Source organism: Dendrobates tinctorius, unplaced genomic scaffold (assembly GCF_039654945.1).
Source record: "Dendrobates tinctorius isolate UK_male_01 unplaced genomic scaffold, ASM3965494v1 ptg000024l, whole genome shotgun sequence".
In the NCBI taxonomy this organism is placed as follows: domain Eukaryota; kingdom Metazoa; phylum Chordata; class Amphibia; order Anura; family Dendrobatidae; genus Dendrobates; species Dendrobates tinctorius.
In genome coordinates, this window is record NW_027361692.1 from 11,153,776 (window position 1) to 11,167,518 (window position 13,743).

A 13,743-nucleotide genomic window follows, 5' to 3' on the forward strand; every position below is an offset into this window, starting at 1 on the left:
AAGACATGAGCATGGGCCAGATCTAGTACCCTATGACTATAGGGTCCCGGGACTAATAGCTGTTCTGATACTTCCCCTCTCTGTTTAGTGACCCGATATAACAACTCCCTATTGACCGCAAAGTATGGGAACCTGGTGTCGCCCCACCCGGCTCTTGGGCAACCCCATTTATCAGTCACAATTTCATGTACATTTTTCAAAGTCAAGTCCTGAATTTGGGCAGTCACAAAATTCCCACCAGAAACCCCCAGTTCAGGAATTTGAGTCTCACTGGTGTCCATCTCTTCTTTGTCACCAGCCAGGACACACAAGGGTAACTCATCCATCTCTAACTGTGATGGGGTTTCGACAGGGTTGGGCTGGCTAACGTCTGCGTCCGTTGATAACTTTACCTTTCCCCACAAGTCCCAGAGAAGGCTGAATTCCCTCCCGATTATCACGGGGTGCAGCAAACCTTTGACCACCCCGACCTCATGGGACTCCGTACCCTGGCTTGTCTTAACCTACACTCTGGTGACTGGATAGTCCTTTACATCCCCGTGGATACAGCGTACACCCACGTTTTTTCCCCGGGATCAACTGATGGGGAAGTGGCCCTTACCAGGGTCACAAAACTCCCTGAGTCTGAGTCCTGTCACCAGCATTCCATTTATTGACACGGCACATGCATGCGGCCCCTCACCGGGTTCATAGTTTACACTGCAGGCATAGTAGTAGCAGTGCCTCCCTAGACTACAGTCCATCTCTTTGGAGGACAAGGGACAATGGGCATCTATATGTCCAGGACCACAACATCCCCATCAAAGCAAGTCTTTACCTGTGGCCTTTGACAACCCTCTCAGTGACCCTTGGGATCTAGGACTTCCCTCAGTGGTGGCTTTACTACCCATCTTTTGGGGCTCTGATTCTCGCTGAGTACCCCAATATGAGGATGCACCACCCCCTGGCTTTCTTAGGGACCTCTCAGTCACCTGGAACTGTTCCACTAGGCCCACCAGTTTGTCTGCATTTTGGGGATCTCCCTGGGCAACCCAGGTCTGCAATGGCCTAGGAAGGGAGTGCACAAACCTGTCCATGACAACTCGCTTGACCATCTCTGGGCTGGAGTGAAGGATTCGGGCTGCACCCATTTTTGCACCAGATGCAGTAGGTCAAACATTTGGGACAGAGGCGATTTGTCCCCATAAGAATTCCAGTGGTGAACCCGTTGTGCTCTGACCAACATAGTCACCACGGCACATAACAAAATTTCAGTCTTTAGTTTGGCATACTCCTGCGCATCCTGTAATGCCAAATTATAATAAGCCTTCTGGGGCTTACCAGTCAAATAAGGGGCCAACACCTCCATCCACTGCTCTGGTGGTAGCATCTCATGCTCCGCTACCCGCACGAACACAGTCAAAAATGCCTCCATATCATCACCCGGGGTCATTTTTTGCATAGCTCGTCTTACGTCTTCCGGACGTACGTGTCGACACCTGGACTTGGGGAGGGGCTGCTGGCCTTCCATGAACTGCCTCTGTAAGCAAGTCAATCAACTGCTGGTGTGTTGTTGGTGCTGCTGCTTCATCTGCTGTATAAGCAGCTTACTTGTCTCCTGTTGCGCTGTTGCTGCTGTAATTGCTGCTGATGTTGTCGCTGCTGTGCTTGTAATAGATGTTTGAGCAGGTTCTCCATCTTGCCTGATGTCATCTGCTGGCTTGTGGCCATCACACGTGTTCGCTGGAAGCAGTGCCTGCACTTCTAACACCACCTGTAGTAAATCGGGTCACTCAGCTGCACACGGAGGTAGTCAATGGAACACTGCACCTTTAAGGATGCACTTGGTTTATTAGTACAGCATAAACCAAGGTCTTAAGCACAAAATTAAATATGGCCCTTTGGGCAAAACAGCAGAAAACGGTAGCACTTTGTGCAGTCTTTTCACTAGTGGGGGGGGTCAGCCCACTCAGGGTTAACATGTCCTTACACAAACACTATGTACACAAACACTTTCCTGGAGTCTTCCTCTCCAGGGCCTCAACAGCCCAGACTAAACCTAAAGCTCAGTGTAACAGCAGCGACCGTGCCCGCCGGCACCGGGTCCCTCCCGCGGCAGTCGCTTACCCGGCCTGTCGCGTGCTTCCTCCTCCCTCCTGCTCATAGTATGAGATTCAATGGCTAGCACACGATAGGTATGGGGGTATGGTGCTAGTGAAGGAGGCTCTTGAGTCCCACATACATGTCTATTAGAATCACTGCACACATACACTTAAGGAGTATTTTCTTATTAGTGAAATTTATTGAAAGCAAGTGCTCTTATAGTGATTGCGACAGAATGATGTTTCGGTCATTGAAGACCTTGATCACATAAGTCGCCTTGAACAATGTCATTCTGTCGCAATCACTATAAGAGCACTTGCTTTCAATAAATTTCACTAATAAGAAAATACTACTTAAGTGTATGTGTGCAGTGATTCTAATAGACACTCCCTCCTGCTCACGCGCGCTTCCCTCTCCTGTTTCTCGGGCAGCTGCTAGCTCGTACATGCGCACTCGGACGCGGGCGCGCGCCCGTCGGGTTGTTTAATCCTGCGGTGGGCGGCGGCCGATTAGCGGTCAGCCAATCGCCTGCCAGCAGGGGATATATCAGGCGTCTCCCACAAGGGGAAGACGCCTGGTTATTGTGTGTCCTCCTGCACTAATTTGGCCGCCTATGGTTATCTATAGGTTCTCCCTCTGTCTTGTCGTTTCCCCTTGTTCCAGCCTTCCCGTCTCTGCCACTGCTTGTTCTCCCTGCCTGTCTCCCGTCCTGCCTGTCCGTGTTCCGCAGTCTACGTTCCCTGTCCAACCCCGGGATCCAGCATGTCACCCGCCACCTCACCTGGAAAAGCCCGCCAGGTATAACGGGGATACCAAGCTATGCTGGGGCTTCTTGAACCAGTGCAGATTGCACTTTGAGCTGTTATCCCAGCAATACCCCTCTGACTGAGCCAAGGTGGCGTTTATCGTGTCCCACCTTGAGGGAGAGGCCTTGGCCTGGGTGAATCCCTTGTGGGAGAGGGATGATCCTGTGGTTTCTAGTATTCAAAATTTTCTTGACATGTTCCGCAAGGTATTTGACGAGCCCGGACGGTTGGCTTCTACTACTGAGGCTCTGTTTAACCTCCGTCAGGGTTCGCTCACCGTGGGACAGTATGCCATCCGCTTCCGGACTCTGTCTTCGGAACTTGGGTGGAATAATGAGGCTTTGGTGGAAGCCTTCTGGAGAGGTCTTTCTGGCAAAATAAAGGACGAGCTTGCCGGTCGGGATACCCCTACCATGCTGGAAGATCTCATATCCCTGGCCACCCGTATAGATCTCCGGTTTCTTGAACGTTCTCGCGAGGCAGCCAGAGAGAAGAGACCCTTTAGGCTCTATCAAGCCCCTATTCCACGTTCCTCTGCACCCTCTGCCAGTTCCGCCCCTGAGCCCATGCAGATTGACCGTGTAAGATTGTCTGAGCAACGGCGCAGGGAGAGAATGACGGAGGGCCTTTGTCTGTTATTGGGTTGGAGCCAATCATTTTCTGCAGACCTGTCCTGTGAGACCGGGAAACGCCTCCACCTAGGCCAGGTAAGAGATGCCTCCCTAGGTGACCCTAATTCCTCTCTACCCCTTACCATTTCAGCTTTAATTATTCTAGGTCGGGAGCGTAGATCTGTGGAGGCGTATGTGGACTCGGGTGCGACTGGTAATTTCATTCGGCTAGAGGAGGATGACAAGTTTCGGATTCCGGTGGTTACCTTGGAAAACCCGAGTGCGATTGCCTGTGTGGATGGCAGACCACTTCCGGAGCTCATCACCATGTTTACTGCCAAAGTAGAGTTTCATGTGGGAGCTCTTCATCTGGAGAAGATAGCTTTTTATGTTCTGCCCAATTTGTCCCACGCCGTTCTCCTTGGATTATCCTGGCTCAGATTGCATGAACCAGTTCTGGACTGGCGCTCTGGGGAGATTCTGCGCTGGGGCCATATTTGCCAGGAATGCTGTCTGTTGTCGGTGGACCGTCCTCATCCGCTACTGGAGCCAGCCGATCTTCCGGGACTCCCGGCACCATATAAGGCGTATGCCGACGTCTTCAGCAAGAAGGAAGCGGATTCCTTGCCGCCACACCGGTTTTTTGACTGTCCCATTGATTTGATTCCGGGAGCCACCCCCCCTCAGGGGGAGAACGTATCCTCTGTCTCCAGTAGAGACCTCAGCCATGACAGAGTACATTCAAGAAAATTTGGCCAAGGGTTTCATTCGGAAGTCCTCATCTCCTGCAGGCGCGGGTTTTTTCTTCTTGTGAACCGACTTGTTCATATTGTGCATGTCACATGTGTTTTTAATCCGTTTTTTCCTTGCCTAGCATGGTTTAAGAGACCCCACGCCTCTCTTGTGTGGCATGCACAAAAGAGCTGTCTTGCACCACAAGCCCATACTAAGAAGCGCCTGTCCGAATCCTGTTCATTTTAGACACTGTTCAGATGTTCAGGTTTTAAATACATTAGATAGGGACTGCTTCAATACGGGTTACCTTGACGCAGTGAAGCAGCTTGGTATACATTTTTTTGCAAAAAAACCTATCGACTAAATACCCTGTATTTGTTATCCAGCACTTGCTGATTACTGTCATATATTTTACTGCAGAGTATTTTTGCAAATCTGTTTTCTTGTTGTGTCTGAGTTAGTGGGTGGTGTGAACGTTGTCTTACCGACCTGTTCACATTGTGCATGTCACATGTGTTTTTAATGCGGGTTTTTTCTTTGTCCGAAGAAAGACGGATCCCTCAGGCCATGCATTGATTCTCGAGGTCTGAACAATATCACCGTTAAGAATCGATATCCTCTTCCGTTGATCCCAGAGCTCTTCGACCGGCTGAGGGGGGCCCGGGTCTTTACCAAACTGGACCTACGAGGAGCCTAAAATTTGATCCAAATCCGTGCCGGGGACGAGTGGAAGACGGCTTTCAATACTCGGGATGGCCATTATGAATATTTGGTCATGCCGTTTGGACTCTGCAATGCCCCAGCAGTGTTCCAGGAATTTGTCAACGAGGTTTTTCGGGATTTGCTGTACTCCTGTGTTGTGGTGTACTTAGATGATATTCTCATCTTTTCACCCGATCTATCCTCGCATCGAAGAAGTGTTCGCCTGGTCCTGCAACGCCTTCGGGAGAATCATCTCTATGAGAAATTGGAGAAATGCCTGTTTGAGCAAACCTCGCTGCCTTTCTTGGGTTACATCATCACGGATTCTGGGCTGAAGATGGAACCCGAGAAGCTCTCTGCCATACTCAAATGGCCTCGTCCTGTAGGTGTGAAGGCCATTCAACGCTTCCTGGGATTTGCTAATTATTACAGACAGTTTGTTCCTCACTTCTCCTGATTTTCTCTCTGATTTTGTGACAGATCTGCCTTCCTCTTCTGGGTGTACTAGTATCGTCGTGGTAGTAGATCGCTTCTCCAGGATGGCCCATTTCTTCCCATTACCCGGCTTGCCGTCGGCTCCTAAGTTGGCCGAGATCTTCATCCATCAGATCTTCAAGCTGCATGGACTCCCTCAACAGATCATGTCTGATCGAGGAGTTCAGTTTACCTCTCGTTTCAGGAGAGCCCTCTGTCGGCACATGAGCACGTCCTTGGATTTCTCCTCTGCCTACCACCCTCAGACCTACGGGCAAGTGGAACGAGTCAATCGAGTTCTGACGTCCTTCCTGCGTCACTTTTCCAATGCCCACCAGGACATCTGGGTCTCACTTCTTCCTTGGGCAGAATTTGCCCACAATAATCATCCTCATGAGTCCACCTCCAAGTCACCATTTTTTGTGGTCTCAGGCCAGAACCCCGGCGTCCCGCTGCCCATTTCCACGTCTTCGGGGGTTCCCGCGGCAGATGCTCTCGCCACTGACTTTTCGCATGTCTGGAAAGAGACCAGGGAGGCTCTCGTGAACTCCAGTGCCCGGATGAAAAAGCATGCAGACAAAAGACGGAGGGACCTTCCACCATACCACCCTGGTGACAAAGTCTGACTTTCAACCAAACACATCCATCTGAAAGTCCCCTTGTACAAGTTGAGCCCCCGGTACATTGGGCCTTTTGAAGTACTTGGACGCATTAATGACGCTGCATACAAATTGAGGTTGCCGGCTTCACTCCGAGTTCCTAACGCCTTCCATGTCTCGCTGTTTAAACCTGTCATTATCAATCGGTTCCGCCCTGCTCCTATCTCTTCCCCTCAGCCAATTGGGGATGATAACTTCTTTGAAGATAAAGACATTCTGGCCATGAAAAAAGTCAGGGGAAGAACCTTCTTCCTTATTGATTGGAAGGGATTTGGTCCCGAGAAGAGGTGCACAGCTCAGCATTCAGTGCACTTATTTATTCATCTTTATGGGATTGAACCATTTTTTGCACATGTTGTGCATTGGTCTACATATATTTTTTCTGGACCTTCATCTCAAGTATTGTGGATGCTATATATTCTACCAGACTATGTGGCACTTCAGCTGTGGTTGACATGTGATCCATGGTATTTTTCCACGTGAAGGCTATTTTATTGTTTGAGTCTCCAGCATTAGGGCAATTTGATCAGGATTGTGCTCCATTAGGTGCTCTTTGGTGTAATTATATATTTACATCTATCATATGGATACACCTTATTGTGGATGTTTTTCCTTTTTTGCTCCTTTATTTATGCTGATGATATATGCATGAGACTCAATTCATTATTGTATTGATCAGGACTAACAGGGGGATTGTATTCCCTTTTTGTTTTTACATGTTTTTAAATTTATATTGTTGTCAATAAAGCTTTTCTTGTTATTATTATATATATCGGTGGTGTGCATTTTTATGTAGTCTTTCTTTCCTTTCTTGTTGCGTTACTGTCACCAGGGGGGACTGTACCCAGCCTACGCCGCTGCATAGGTTTGCTTGACTTAGCCACCAGGTTAGGGAGGCTCTTACCCTTCCTGTCATTTGGATTCTTTTGTTTAATGAGTTGGGATTCCCATTCCAGTTTTCCAGAATGTGAGTCTGCAGGATCCTGGAGTGGGCCTGAGCCCAACACACTGACTGTATGCAAGCTGTCATTGACACTAGGAGAGACATGGAAGTCCGTAGGGTAGGTGACCTCTGTTTTTGAAGCTCAAGACCTTTGCTATCATATTTTTGCAATGGTCTTCTGGTAGGAAGGATGTTTGAGTCACTGAATCTAGGAGGACCCCCCAGAAATCTTATTGTCCTTGAAGGCTGGAGCTGGGAATTTTTTAAGTTGGCCACCCAACCCAGGTCCTGGAGGATGTCCAGAGTTCTGGACACCTGGATCTTGAGGATCTCGGCGGACGGATCAATAATTAGCAGGTCGTCTAGGTAGGGTATGATCACAATACCCTGTCTCCGTATGTGTGATACCGCTTCTGCCATGACTCTGGAGAAGACCCTTGGGGCCGAAGAGATCCCGAAGGTAAGCACACTGTATTGGAAGTGCGACACTTCCTGATTCAACCGAACCACAAATCTTAGGTACTTCCTGTGTTGAGGGTGTATAGGGATATGGAAGTAGGCGTCCTTTAGATCTATAGCTGCCATGAAGGAGTGCGGGCCTATCAGAGGAATGGCTGATTTTATGGAATCCATCTTGAATTTATGGTAGGTGATATAGCGGTTGAAAGATTTTAGGTTTATTATGATCCGGGCTTGTCCCGTGGGATTTTTTACTATGAAGAGAAGGGAGTAATGAGCTCTTCCCAGTTTGTTCGTTGGAACTGGGGAAATTGCCCCTGAGACCACCAGCTCCTGCAGCCCTAATCTAATTACGGCTTGAGCCTCCCAAGATGGCGACCTGGCGACTCTGACGACCCAGGGAGGGGAGGCTTCGAATTCTATTAGGAGGCCCTCTTGGATGACCTTTATGACCCAGCGGCTGCTGAAAATGGCCTGCCAACTGTGGGCGAACCTTGATAGCCTCCCCCACCGAGTCGAAGTCATCGTTTCTCTGGTTGTGGTTGCTGAGGAACGAGAATATTTTTGGGTTTCCCCTTGGCGTAGTTCCACCTTCCGGTTTTCCCTTTCCCTTTAGATTGGGAAGGCTGTGACTGGGAGGGCCGAAAAAAACTCTTCCTAGGTGGTCTTTTTTCAGGAAGAGCTTTCTTTCTATCCGTGGCCTTTTCCAGGATTTCATCCACTGCCGGCCCGAACACGTACTCTCCCTTGAAGGGAATGGAGCATAGTTTTATTTTTGATGTTACGTCCCCGCTCCACATTTTCAGCCAGAGTGCCCTTCTGGCCCAGTGATTCTGTACTAGGGATCTAGCGACAACACAGATTGACTCCATAGAGGCGTCCGCCAGGAACCCAGTTGCCTTTTGGAGGATGGGCAGAGAGTCCAACAAATCCCCTATAGAAGTTCCCTGAGAGATGTGGCTTTCCAGCTCATCCAACCAACGGAAGAGGGACCTGGATACGCAGGTGGATGCGATATTAGGCCTGAGGGCTGAGGTGGAAGTTTCCCAAGACTCTCAATTTTCCTATCCATGGGATCCTTTAACTGGGAGGAGTCCTCAAAGGGTAAGGCGGTCTTTTTAACCACCCTTGCCACCTGAACATCCACCTTGGGAACACCCCATTTAACTAGATATTCATCAAGGGGAAATCTATGTTTGAAGTCTGAGGGGGTGGTTAGCCGTTCTTCTGTAAGCTCCCATTCTTGATTAATCATGTCCATAATACTTTTATGTATGGGAAAGCCAATTTGCTTATCCGTATGCAGCCCACTAAATAGTTCATCCTGAATAGTTTGGGGCACAGGTTCCTCCTCCAACCCCATAGTACTTTGCACAGCACTTACTAACTCCTCAATATGTTCTGAGGAGAATAGATATTTCCTGACCTCAGGATTTTTATGGGGTAGAGACTCCTCCCATCTACCCGAGGACGACTCATACGGTACAAGGCGTCTGATCCTGATTCGGATTGCTCCACCTGAAGCTATTTTTAGGGAGCGAGAGGCCAGGTGAAGGCGGTGGTGGGGGAGGGGTGAGTGTGGCTAGAGAGGTTTGGACCTCCTGCTTGACAAGTGTACGCTCTGCCCAGACCACCTTGTCTGTACAAGACTGGCATAGCTTTTTGCCGCATCTTAGGATAGCTTTACGTTGCAGATGGCACATTTACGCCTAGTGGAGGCTTTATGGGTAGACTCGTCTTCCTAAAATAAAGGGAGAGAAGTATAAGTAGGGGAGCTGATGTTACCCATATCCTCTATCGGGACCCCTCCCTGCCACACTTACTGGGGCTGGGGGAGCGCTGGGCTCTGCAGGTGCAGGGCAGGACGAACTCTCCATGCTATGGGATCAGTCTTACCAGGGAGACGTCTTCAGGCAGGTTTATATATGAACGTTGCCCCAGCGCAGGCAATCTGTCCCCCCCCTCCGGGGTCCCAAGCAGGTGTCAGCATCTTCAGTGTGCTTTGCACACCATTCGGCGCTTGCAGGGCCGAAAACCGGAAGTCACATGCATTCCACTGCTGGAACACAGGACCCAGAAGTGATGCGCGTCTTGATGACGCGACTTCCGGGTCACCAAACGGCGTGCAGGGAGGGGGAGCCGACTGAGAGCTCAGAGAGGCTTCCGTGAAGGGGATCACCGGCCCGCTTTACCCCCACAACGGGACACAGGTGGGCAGGGAAACGGTCCCTGAATCCAGAGGAGACGGGAGCAGAACAATACTAACACTAAAAACAATGATTCTAGCGGCCCCGGCGTGACCCTCATGGTTATTGATTTAGAGGCCCTATCTATTTATCATCCTTTTATGCAGGTATCAGATGATAGAGTGGTTTTGAGGCCAGATCCAGCATATCTCCCCAAAGTGGACTTGATGTTTCATAGGAGTCAGTAGGTAGTTCTTCCCTCTTTCTGTAGAAAACCAAAGACTGCAGAGCAACGTAAACTTCACACACTAGACGTCAGGAGGGCCTTGATTCAGTACTTTGAACTAGGTAATGGAGGAAGGATGAGGCCTTATTTGTGTCATTCCAGGTAATCAGGAAGGGGTGTGGTGTTACAAGGGGGACCATAGCTAGATGGATAAGTGACGCCATTAGCTTAGGTTACACCTCTAATAATAGGCAGGTTTCTGGAAGCCTGAAAGCCCATTCCACCAGGGCCGTGGTGACCTCCTGGGCTGAAAGAGCGGAGGTGTCGATCGACAAGATATGAAAGGCAGCTATATGGTCTTCCACCTTCTATAGACACTATCGCCTCAAACTGTCCTCCTCTGTTGACCTATCCTTTGGGAGGAAGGTATTAAAAGCAGTGATCCCTCTCTAGGGTGCTTTTGATCTATTTAAATCTCTCAGGTGGTGCTGTCATGGGAGAAGGGAAAAAATTGTAGTTACTTACCGGCAACGGGATTTTACGGAGCCCATGACAGCACCCTTATGTTCCCTCCCCCGCTTTGTCACTTGTGGTGTGCACTTTTAAGAGTGTTAAGAAAAATGTATTTGGTGATGGTTATGTTACTGTCTATGATCTGAAATCAAACTGATGCGGAGGAGAGGTACCGAATTTTTATTCAGTAGGTTTCCTGTCCTGGTGGGCGGATATCCTCCTTAAGGTGGTGCTGTCATGGGCGCTGTAAAATACCGTTACCACTAAGTAACTAAGATTTATCGTCCCGGCATGCTGCATTGTAATTCTTATGTGGTGTAAGGATCTGTTCCATGGTCCTTCAGTCCAAACGGTATCCGGATGTATTGGAAGCACTCATTGGGCATAGAGAAAGCTGTCTTGGCTTCTTGTGACATGGGGATTTGCCAATAACCCTTCATTACATCCAAGGTGGTTATATACCTTGCCAGTCCAAGTCTCTCAATCATCTCATCAACACATGGCATCAGATATGCGTCAAACTTGAAGACTTCATTCAGATTCCGATAATCATTGCAGAATCTTCATTCGCCATCGGGTTTTGGAACAAGGACAATCGGGCTAGGCCACCCGCTCTTAGATTCCTGAGTGACTCCGAGATGCAGCATACGCTTCACTTCCTTGGAGATCAGATCTTACCGGGTCTCAGGAATTCGATACGACTTCAAATTCACTTGGCCATGGAGTTCTGTCAGAAACTTATGTTCTATGAATCTATACACCCCAGCAAATCTAAGCACTGGTCCTGTTGCTGCTGCAGCAATTCCGAACATTGCTGTTTTTGGGCCTTAAACAGCATCTCGGCCACTGTGACAGCTTCAATGTCCCTTTCTGTATTAACCATCAAACATGAAGTTTCAACAGGGTCCCTGTCTTGCTATTTCTTGATAAGATTGACATTGTAGATTTGGTACAGTAGTATGTTAGTAGACCAAGGCGGCCTTGCTTTGCTGCGCACTCAGCTGCAGGCCATGCCGGCTTCCTCCAGCATCCCCGGCCGTGCATTGCCCTGGAAGCACGTCCCAGCGCACATCGCTGGGGCGCTCCTGCAACCCCAGCGCATGCAGACCTGAGACCAGTGTCGACTAGGAGACATTTGCTCAAAAGGTCTCAGCCTGCATGGCGCAGTACCAACCTCCCGGTCGGCGTTAACTCACCCACGGATGGCATCCTACATCCAGGACACCCTCCTGGGTAAGTGTACATCTTCATTCTGCAGGTTCCCACAAGGACAGGAAACCAAACTGATGCGGAGGAGAGGTACCACCTTTTTATTTACTAGGTTTCCTGTCCTGGAGGGCAGATACCCTCTTCCAGGTGGTGCCGTCATGGGAAAAGGGAAAATCGTAATCTTTAGCCCAGATTTGGGAAGTAATTTGGGAAAGGTCCAGGTGGTGTTTGATTTTCTCAGGAAGGAAGGGTTCTCTATAAATAAATAAATAAAAAGTGCCATGGGGAAAAAGGAAGCCAAATACCTTGGATATGTAGTAGGTAGAGGTGAAATCAAACCTCAGATCAATAAAGTGTACGCAATCCAGAACTGGCTGAAACCACTCTCAAAACAGCAAGATAGGGACTTTCTGGGAATCGTGGGGTACCACAAGAGGTTCATTCCAAGTTTTGCCATGGTGGCCACAGTCCTGACTGACCTCCTTAAGGGGACAAAATCAGTTATGGCCAAATGTTCGTCGGAGGCGGAGACAGCCTTTTGAGAACTGAAAGTAGCTCTGTGTAAGCAGTCGTTCCTTGTAACCCTCAACTTTAAAAAATAACTTGTACTCCAGACAGACACCTCAGAAGTCAGATTAGGAATGGTCCTTTCTCGGAAGACAAATGGAGAGGAGCAACCAGTTTTCTACCCGAGTGGGAAACTGTTGGCATGTAAGAAATTATTCCTTCATAGAAAAGGAATGCCTGGCCACAAAGTGGGCGTTTGGACACATTGCGATACTATCTGTTAGGGTGAAAATTTAAATCAGTGGCAGACCATGCCCCACTAAGGTGGATGAGGGAGAAAAATGCATGTGACACCTGCTGTTTTCTAGGCCTGCAGGGTTTACACTGCCATGTGGAACATAGAGCCAGGAAGATACATAGTAATGCCAATTCTCTCTCGAGAATCCAGTGTGTTAGAAGATGCCAAGCTCCACGACTTTAGGCAGAGTGGGAGGTATGCAAGATAGCTACCGAACACATGGTGGATGGGAGATATGTATCACAGAGGTGGATGTCCTTTGTGATGTAAACCTTGAGTAATGCTCTAGTACACATAGTACTAAGGAATTAAATCACACATGACAGGGCCTGGTTTAATGTGGACAATTGAAGAGTATAGGAGAGTAGCTCACTATATCTCCACCTCTGGGTGCGGTTTGCATTGTAAATTGGGACCTGCTTGTCTCACACATGGTCTGCGTGTGGTGGTGTGCAGATCTCCAGGATTGTGTGCCTTTGCAAAGGATTAAGAAGCTGGACTCTAATCAAAGAGGTCGACCCAGCTCTACTGTATGAACTTTTAACTTTATGTTTCACTTTGTGCCAGACACGGGCCGTGTTTAAGTTTTCCTGTGATGTGATTTATGAGGAGTGAAATAGACCAGCAGGACTTTTAAATAGAAACAGTTCCTGTAATACCTCTTTACGCTCCCACTTGAGTAGCAATGTTGCAATATATAATATTAGGGTAAATGTACAATTTTACAGTAGTTTCACTTTTTTTAAAGAAATATGCTTTATTAGGTTCAGGATAGTCATGATGACAAATTGAATGTACTTATGAGTGCAATGGAGAGTTCGGTGGCATAATTCACGATTTTCAATCCGGCGACTTTTGAGGATGCATCGATGTAGCTTGCATTACTGTGCCAAAGACAAGGATCTTGATTAAGAAAATCTTGGCTTATTTCCAGTGTAACAAAGTTTTTTTTTGTGTTGGACGACATGAAGTGATTACGCTTCTTGTGTGATACAAGGTCTTTGGCAAGCTGCATGTGAGTTAAGCGGACATTGTTGCATTCTTTCTGCAGAGCTAGTACCATCTCAACCTTTTCTGTGGTTGGAATCTCACTATCAGGGCTCATACTCATTTGCGAGAGACTCGCACGATTCTCGTGCGAGTCTCTCGCATGAAAACCTGGCACTACCGCCGGCACTGGGAACGGAGTGTGCGGCTCCATAGAAACACATGTAGCCGCACACTCTGGTCCCAGTACCGGAGGCAGTGCCAGGTTTTCGTGCGAGTCTATTGCAAGTGAGTATGAGCCCTCAAAAAAAGCCAGACCCACCATAATCTCACTGAGGTAACACAG